At 55.3% G+C, this 9177-nt stretch overlaps 1 pseudogene; it reads right to left on the reverse strand.

Annotated features, from left to right (window-relative positions):
• Positions 1-316: 316 nt before the first annotated feature.
• On the reverse strand, positions 317-880 carry LOC140222993 (uncharacterized; annotated as a pseudogene).
• Between the last annotated feature and the right edge of the window lie 8297 nt (positions 881-9177).

A 9177-nucleotide genomic window follows, 5' to 3' on the forward strand; every position in this document is an offset into this window, starting at 1 on the left:
ACGCCTTGTAGAGACCGGTATAATCAACACACATTCTCCATTTCCCATTCTTTTTTCGTACAAGAACAGGATTAGCTAGCCACTCGGGGTGGTGCACTTCCTTGATGAACCCAGTCGTCAAAAGCTTTTGGAGCTCCTCGCCGATGCCCTTGCGCCTCTCCTCGTCGAAGCAGCGCAGTCCTTGCTTCACTGGCTTGGAGCCGGCCTTGATGTTCAAGGAGTGCTCGGCGACTTCTCTCGGAATGCCGAGCATGTCCGAGGGCTTCCACGCGAAGACGTCACTGTTCGCGCAGAGGAAGTCGACAAGCGCGCTTTCCTATTTTGGGGATAGGGTAGCGCCGATCCGCACGGTCCTGCCATCGGAGCTGCTGGGGTCGAGGAGGACCTCCTTGATGCCTTCAGTGGCCTCGAAGGAGGTGGCCGACTGCTTGGAGTCGGGCTAGTCCTCGGCGCCCTCCGCGAGCTGGACCGCCAGATCGTCCGTGACGGTGATGGCTGTGGCGTACTCGCAGCATTCTACGTCGCACTCGTACGCCTTTTGGAAAGATGTGCCGACGGTGATGACCCCGTTAGGCCTCGGCAGCTTGAGCTTGAGGTAGGTGTAGTTGGGGATGGCCATGAACTTCGTGTAGCATGGCCGCCCCAAGATGGCGTGGTAGGTTCCGCGGAACCCTACCACCTTGAAGGTGAGGACCTCCTTCCTGTAGTTGGAGGGGGTCCCGAAAGTGACGGGCAAGTCGATTTGCCCGAGAGGCATCGCCTGTTTTCCCGGCACGACGCCGTGGAACGGCGCCTTGCTGGGACGGAGGCGGGAGCGGTCAATCCCCATAGCGTCGAGGGTCTCCACGTAGAGGATGTTGAGGCCGTTGCCTCCATCCATGAGCACCTTGGTGAGGCGCGTCGTGCCGACGATGGGGTCGACAACGAGGGGGTAGCGCCCTGGATGCCAGACGCGTCCCGGGTGATCGGACCGATCGAAGGTGATGGCCGGTCCCGACCAGTCGAGGAATGCTGGCGTTGCCGGCTCGGCCGCGTAGACCTCACGGCGCTCCAGCTTCTGCTGGCGCTTGGAGTCGTACGCCGCCGGGCCGCCGAAGATCATGAAGCAGCCGTCCACCTTGGGGAAGCCATCTTCCTTTTCTTCGTTGCCCTTCTTCTCTTCATCGAGCTTCCGCTTCTGGTCACCCTTCACTGGATTGCCTACAAAGTACCTCTTCATGAGGTTGCAGTCTTTGTAGGCGTGCTTCACGGGGAACTCGTGGTTCGGGCACGGTCCCTCAAGCAACTTGTCGAAGAAGCCAGGAGTGCCCTCCGGGGGCGGCTGCCCTCGTTTGCGCTCAACAGCAGCCATGAGGGGAGCCTCGTGCCGTTGTTTGCCCTTCTTCTTCTGCTGGCGGTTGGAGGTGCCTTCGTCAGCATCCTCCACCCGCTTTGCCTTGCCTTTGGAGCGGTCGAAGATCGCTCCAACAGCCTCTTCGCCCGAGGTGTAGCTGGTGGCAATGTTGAGGAGCTCCTCGGTGGTCCGCGGGCCTCGGTGCCCTAGCTCGTGGATGAGGGGTCGGCAGGAGGTTCCCGCTAAGAAGGCCCCTATGATGTCGGCGTCCGCGACATTGGAGAGCTCGGTGCGCTTCCTCGAGAAGCGCCGGATGTAATCCTGGAGGGACTCGTTCGATCCCTGGCGGCAGCTCCTGAGGTCCCAGGAGTTGCCGAGGCGTGTGTACGTGCCCTAGCAGTTTCCTATAAATACCTCCTTCAGGTCGTTCCAGCAGCGGATCCGTCCCAAAGGGATATATTCCAGCCAGGCTCATGCCGACTCGGCCAAGAAGAGTGGTAGGTTGCGGATGATGAACAGATCATTGTCCGTCCAGCCGGCTTGACATGCGAGCCGGTAGTCGCTGAGCCAAACCCCAGGGTTCGTCTCCTCCAAGTATTTGGCTACGTTCGTCGATTGCCTGAAGCGCGGCGGGAAAGGCGCGTTCAGGATGCGCGCGGAGAAGGCCCGGGGCCCCGCCGGGCCGGGGCTCGGGCTGCGGTCCTCCTCGCTGTCGTACCGCCCGCCGCGGTGGACGTGGTAGCCGCGATCTACCCCGTCCTCCCTATCCGCGCGGGAGCGCCTCCGCGCGTCCAGGGTGTCGCGGGCGTCGCGGATGGGGCCGACGCGTCTATGAACCGATCGAGCCCTGCCCCCTGCGGGTGGTGGTGTCCGCCGGGTGGACGTGGCCTGGTTTGCCCTTGGAGGAGGCTGGTGGACAGACTCCAGAGGCGCGTCGGGTGCCGTCCTGCTAGCGTTTTGCTCGCGTCGCCGGGACGCGGAACTTTCTGCCTGCTGGACGGCGGCGCATTCGAGCAAGTCGCGCATCTCTTGGCGCGCCCATCGCTCCTCGGGCGTCGCCGGCTCGGGGAGTTGCCGGAGTAAGGCCGCCGCAGCTGCGACGTTTTGGCTGGCGCGAGCGAAGAGCTGAGGGCACTCTTCGTCCGCGCAAATGCGCTGCTAGATGTCGAGCGCCCGCTGTCGCACTCCGCCTTCGTGGCGGGGGCGCTCGACCTCTTGGCGGGACGCTACGCGCGCCTCCGGCTGCCGAAGGCGCTCCGGGGCCCTTGGTAAGGCCCCGGTCGTAGCTGCGGCGCGCGGGGGAGGAGTCCTCTGTCTTCCCTCGGTGCCATCGTCGCTGGACCCCTCGGAGTGGCACTTCGGCCATGAAGCACTCAGGCGAGGGGTGGCGGCTCCCGCTGCTGGAGCCAGCATCGGAGATTGTCCTCGCCACGCCCGCGAGTTTGTCGCTCGCGGGCGACACGGTCATGGACCGCATCAGGAGGCGACCACAAGCCGCCGCGGCATTGCGCAGGCTGAAGAGCCGACCACTTGGGAAGGGCCCTCCGGCGCGCGCCTGGCCGCTCGCCGCTATCCCGGCGGCAGGGCCGGAGACGGCGGGACGAGCGGGCAAGACGAGGAGAGGGATCAGTTCGATCCCCTCCCCGGTGGCGAGGAAGTCCAGGCTCCCGAAGCGGATCAGGGAGCCCGGAGCGAAGCTGATGTCGTGGTTGGCCATCTGAAGCCGGAGACGTACGCGCAAGGGTCCCCTACCTGGCGCGCCAACTGTCATTGTCAAGATTTGTGGATCAAGACTCTAGACTAGTAAATTTCTTTTATGCGCGTAAGGCTTCAGATGGTGGCATGGGAGACGCGGGATTAGATTGGTTTGGGAAAAGGAAGCCCTACGTCCAGTATCGAGGCAGCTCGTGTTACCCACGCGGGGTTCTGTAGTAGGGGTTACAGAAGGACGAGAGAGGAAGCTGATCCCAGGTCTCTTGTGTGAGCTTGTGCTCTAAGGGACTATGAGAAAGTGCTGTTGGCTTGAGAAAAAGAGTCCCCATCCCGTGACCCCCGGTCCTCCTTTTATAGCACAAGAAGGAGCCCGGGGTTACAGTTGAGATGGGCCTTAGGAGAGGAAGCAGAAAGGATAAACCAAAAAGAAAAATAATACAAAGGAGGGCCCCGAGGCCGCCGCTCCCGCTCCGGCCCCCGGTCTCTGTCAGCGCGCCCGACGAGGGAGGGCGATTCCCTCCTGATCTTGTCGATGATCTCCCTGGTAGCCGTCACCGTAGAGAGTGATGATGAGCCTCAGCCTCGGCATCCGTGCCCGCTGTTGAGGAGGCCTGATTCTGTTGCACCGCCGATTACCGTAAGACCCGGACATCGCGTCCCTGATGCTGCCGTTAGGAGCACGGGGCGCGAGAGCAAGCGATGCGTCCTCCTGTGTCGTTCGGCGCGGCTCATGAGTACCCTGTGTGAAGGAGCCGTGGCCACTGCAGCCCGCGCTGCACAGCTGTGCTCCGGTATTCGTGACCAGTTACGTTGGGGACGCCGCTCCCTTGTGGCTTGACAGGGCCGCGGCGCATTTATGGCGAGGTCGATAGGGGGACCCACAAGATCATTATCCTTATCCTCCGGTCCGCGCCCAAGGGGAATATCCGTCTCGTGGACCTGAGTGAGTCCGACCCCTGCGTCCAGGGTTGGGCGAGGCGGAGTTTCTGTGGTGGGGGTCGGGCGCTCCCGACCCCGGTTCCCCGGGTCGGACGAGGCGGAGCCGTGCGGTGAGGGGTCGGGCGCTCCCGACCCTGGGACCGCGGTCGGATGAGGCGGAGTCCCTCCATCGAGGGGTCGGGATTGTCCGACCCCGGGGCCCTGGGTCGGGCAGGACGGAGCGGGATGTTCTCTGCCTTTACTGGGCCGGATGTGATCGTAATTACCGCAGGTGGGCCTGGGCCTTCATGACTGTCGCTTTAAGCGGTTTTTTGGGAGGTCGTTAATATTTCCCCCCAACAGGTTTCTTGCCCATCTTCTTGGTGCACATTCGATGGACTCAACCTCAAAGGGCTCACACTCGGATCTTTCTCAAAAAGTGGCAATGGCGGCGGCGGCGAAATATAGAGTGGAGGCGTAGAAAAGGAAGAAAAGGGATTTGATTACCGTACAGCGTAACAGCAACCAAAAGGGGGCCTTCCAGTTTTATCTCCGCCCCCTCCGGTTTCCACGCGTCTGTTGCGCAACGAACAGATTGATCGCGAATCAATCGCCTTAAACACCCAACGGCTACTCTATTCAATGGACTGCTGACCACTTCAACGACAAAAATCGCCTAAGTGCTCGGGGGCTGCGGGTACCGTACCCGTTGGTCAGTTTTTTCTTTTCAAGATCTCCAAGGGTAAAATGGACAAAAGCTGGTTTGACCCTAAGCCTGACTCTTCGACTCAACCTAAGGCTCGGGGGCTACTCCATATGGAGTGCGAGTGACATCGCACTACCATATAAATTTACTCGAGAACGGAAACAACTTGAAGCTGCAGAAAGAGTACCTTCTGGCCACGCGACAGTACTCGAGCACTTCAGTCTGCCAAACTACTCGGATAGTGCCCGCAGTGCCCAAGACTGTGGCGCACGACTACAAAGTACTCGGGGGCTTGTTGGGCATACTCCCTAGGTCCTCGAGTAGGCCTTGGACGGCCCACCAAGGGACGTACTCGGACAAGATCAGAACAAGGATGGGCTTATCCTTCTCGGATTAGTCTTGTATGTTTATGGAAAACTACTCGGGCCAATACCGAGTAGAACTCTGTAATAGTACCCGACTAGGACTCAGACTTGTAACCCTGCCCTCCTGCGTATATAAGGCCGGGCAGGGACCCCCCTCAAGACATCTATCTCTCTCAAGATCAATACAAACCAACACACAGGATGTAGGGTATTACGCGATCTAGCGGCCCGAACCTGTCTAAATCATGTTCCTTGCGTCACCATTGGTTCCTTGATTCTCGACGACCCTTACCGCATAAAAGACCACCAAGGGTACCCCCTGGGCGGGTTGCCGATCTAAAACACCGACACTAACCACGATATCTTCGCCTGGAAGCCAGCTGACATGCCTGGTGTGCCCAAGGAACTGATCAAGCATTCCCTAAATGTTGATCCCAAAGCTACCCCAAAACAACAGCACCTCCGGAGGTTCGCCCAAGACAGACAAGAAACAATCCAAAAAGAGTTAGCCAAACTACTCGGAGCAGGGTTCATCAAAGAAGTCTTTCACCCAGATTGGCTAGCAAACCCTGTACTCGTTCACAAGAAAAACAATGAATGGAGAACGTGCGTCAATTACACATGTTGACGCCGGATTTCGTCATCAGTAGAATCGGCGCTAAGGGGAAAGGAAATCGAGGAAGTGCAGTTAGGAATCGGTCAAATGGTGCTATAGTGAGGAATCGGCTGGCAGCTTTTGCTTCGCTTCAGGGAGAATACGCCAGATTCCCAATCGGTAATCCTTTGCCGATGAGAAATCGGCCGATCAGGAGGATGGACTAATTGGGCCTGTATGGGCTTGGAAAAGGATGGAAGGATAAGGTGGAGGTCAGCCCACGAAGCGTGGGGTATCTAACCTAATACGAATTGTGCTTGTAGATATTTGTTTTCTGTTTGAATAAGAGATAGAATTCTAGTCGGTTAGGAAGTTATCTGTACGGGGCTATAAATAGTTACCTTTGTAAATCTGTAAACATAACAATCAATCAATACAACAAGTTACTTTATTCTTCGTACTTACTTTCGAGCAGGCGACTTCGCCGTCACTTTTCTTTCTCACGAGTTCGTGCGGGTTGGCAGGGCTGCATCATCTTGATCTCCGGCTGATTCTGTAAGTTCCGTTTATCGAGCAATATCTAAGCTTTAACTTCCGGCGCATCGCTGTTGTTTCGTTTAGATTTATTCATCAGTTATCGATATCGACTAGATTCATAGGTTTTTACCTGTTTTCCTAGTTTTTATCACCAGTTATCTCACTAGGAATCGGTAGTATCGGCTTTCATTACTTTCTGTTGTTAGATTCATTCGTTGCCGATTAGATCTTTTCCTAAGTGCTGTTATTACGCGCTTTGTACCGATTACTTTAGTATTTTTCTGTCTACAAAGCTACAGGGATCGTGTTGTCTTATAACCGATTTCATCATCACAGTAAATCGGCCGATTTGCCGATAAGCTCTCTCGATCGGAAACTTAGCCGATCGTAGTTACTGAATTTGACACGTGTTCTTCCTTGCCAATCAACAGGTCAGATTGGCTGGCACGCCGCGCGAACCGCACCAGGGCATTCACCCGAACAGGAGCTAAGCAGATTCTCCCGGGTCGTGTGTCGGTCGCTGGGATTCGGTTGACCGATTTCTAGCGCCAACACACTTTTGGCACGCCCGGTGGGACCAATACAACCGCTGTCATGTCGAAAGCTGCTGAAGTCTCCGAAGATAACGTCATCGAAGTGACGGAAGCAGATCTAAAGGACGACCAAAAAGAAGATCTGAATCAGTATTTGGAGCAAGTCCGTAAAACTTGCTTGAAATCCTTCAGTCGTTCCAGGAGCGGGGAAACTGTTAAAAAGTCTCCTTTCCCTACTCCCCGCCAGATCACAATTTCTGAAGATTCGGATAAAATGTCCGATATGATTCAACAATCTCTTCATCACGCCTTCATCAATCAATCCCCGGTACTTTCAAACATGGTGCACAATGCTGTTGTCAACTCCTTCGCCGGAGGTATACCTCAAGGGTACAGGGGACCTACGTATTTTCAGCCGATTCCACCAAATCAGGCTTATCAGGCTTCACAGCCGATCCAATCCTCTGTCGGAGGATCCGGTGCTTCTGCGTCATCAACTCCTCTGGGATATGGCTCTATCCAACCGTCCTCTGTACCACTCCCTCCAGTCATCCCTTTACCCTGGGGGGCACCCTTAAACACAACCGGTTTGAATCAATCGGTCAGTCAAGGAAACCCTCCGTTCCAGACACCTTCCCAAACGGCCACTCGGCCGATCATACCACCATACCAGCCTATCGCTCCGGAGGTCAACAAGATGTCAGAGCTCATGCTATATGATGAAACAAGTGGTTCATACAAGCAGCCGTCCTTTACTACATCACCGGCTTATACTCAGATACCACCTTTTCATCAACCTCCTTTTATTCAGCCTCCGATTTATCAGCATGTGCCGATGCCTCCGCCAACTATTCCCCAGCAACAACCAGATTGGTCGGCGCAAATTGCGGAGATAATGCAAGAACAATTCGGCTTGAAGCCGAAGGTGCAAACTTATACCTATAGAACACCATACCCATCTACATATGACTTGTTGCCGTTCCCCCATCGGTACAAAGTTCCTGATTTTACCAAATTTTCGGGGATGGATGACACTTCTACCGTAGAACATGTGAATAGATTCATCATCCAATGCGGGGAGGCAGCTACACAAGATGCCCTACGGGTACGATTGTTCTCGTCATCCTTGTCAGGATCGGCCTTCCAATGGTTCACGACTCTACCACCAAACTCAATTATTACATGGGTCGATCTAGAAAGACAATTCCACAAGTACTTCTATGCTGGAGTCCACGAAATGAAGCTGTCTGATTTGACTAGCCTCCGGCAAAGAAGTGATGAGCCGATACCCTCGTATATACAAAGGTTTCGGGAAATCAGAAACAAATGCTACTCCCTGGCTCTAACTGACGCGCAGTTGGCAGATATAGCTTTCCAAGGCCTGTTGCCACATATTAAAGAGAAATATGCTTCACAAGAGTTCGAAAGCCTGAGCCAGATTGTTCACCGATTGTCCGGGCAGGAAATACGTCCATTCGATCCAAGAAGGAATTTCCAGAAGAAAGTGGCATTCCTGGAAGAATTTGAGGACGAGGAAGATGCTGAAGTCGGACTTGCAGAGTGGATTAAGGGAAAGAAGCCAGTATCATGCCCATTCGGCAAGAAGGAACCGGAAGCATTTGGTTTCGATACAACTAAAGCTGACAAAATCTTTGATCTTTTACTCCAGGAAGGACAGATCAAACTATCACCTTACCACACAATACCCTCTGCCGAACAATTGAAGAAGATGAAGTATTGCAAGTGGCACAATGCCACATCACATGATACCAACGAGTGCAAGATCTTCAGGCAACAAATACAGTCGGCCATTGAGCAAGGCAGACTCAAATTTGAAGTGCCGGCAAAACCGGCCAAACCAATGAAGATTGATCAACACCCTTTTCCTACCAACATGATGGATACGGGTAAGAATCCCCTCCAAACAAAAGTGCTGACGTCCGAATCGGCAAAAAGGAGTGGCTCTGTCGATCCCAGAAATCAAGTTACGCCCGAAGACATCAAAGGGAAACGGCGAATGGAGGACGACGATGGTGAGTCCGATAGACCACGTATTACTTCCCAATTCCTGCTCCAAAAGTACCAGCGCCAACAGGAACGTTCGAGGTCCCAAGAGGAAGCGATGCGTCGGCACGAGGAGCACTGGAGATGCCCATTCTTCGTCCATTGTTGGGAAAATAACCTCAGGCTACCATCGGCCGATACTTGCCCAGAGTGCAATGGTCCCTATCGAGGCAATCGGCCGTTCACCAGGTCTCGCTCCAGAGACGGAAGGCCAGAACCGATCAGCAGGAATTGGCGCAACCCAGATGATCAGCGCCCTTCCATGCGTGATCGGCTGGGGGGCAGAAGTGACCGATATGATCGGTCAGAAGGAAGAAGCCATAATAGGCAGGGGGGCAGGACCGATCGACACGATCAATCAAATAGCAAAGCCAGCGTTCACAGCCGGCTCAAAGACATGGCCGATGCTCGGG

This window comes from Setaria viridis, chromosome 5 (genome assembly GCF_005286985.2).
Source record: "Setaria viridis chromosome 5, Setaria_viridis_v4.0, whole genome shotgun sequence".
In the NCBI taxonomy this organism is placed as follows: domain Eukaryota; kingdom Viridiplantae; phylum Streptophyta; class Magnoliopsida; order Poales; family Poaceae; genus Setaria; species Setaria viridis.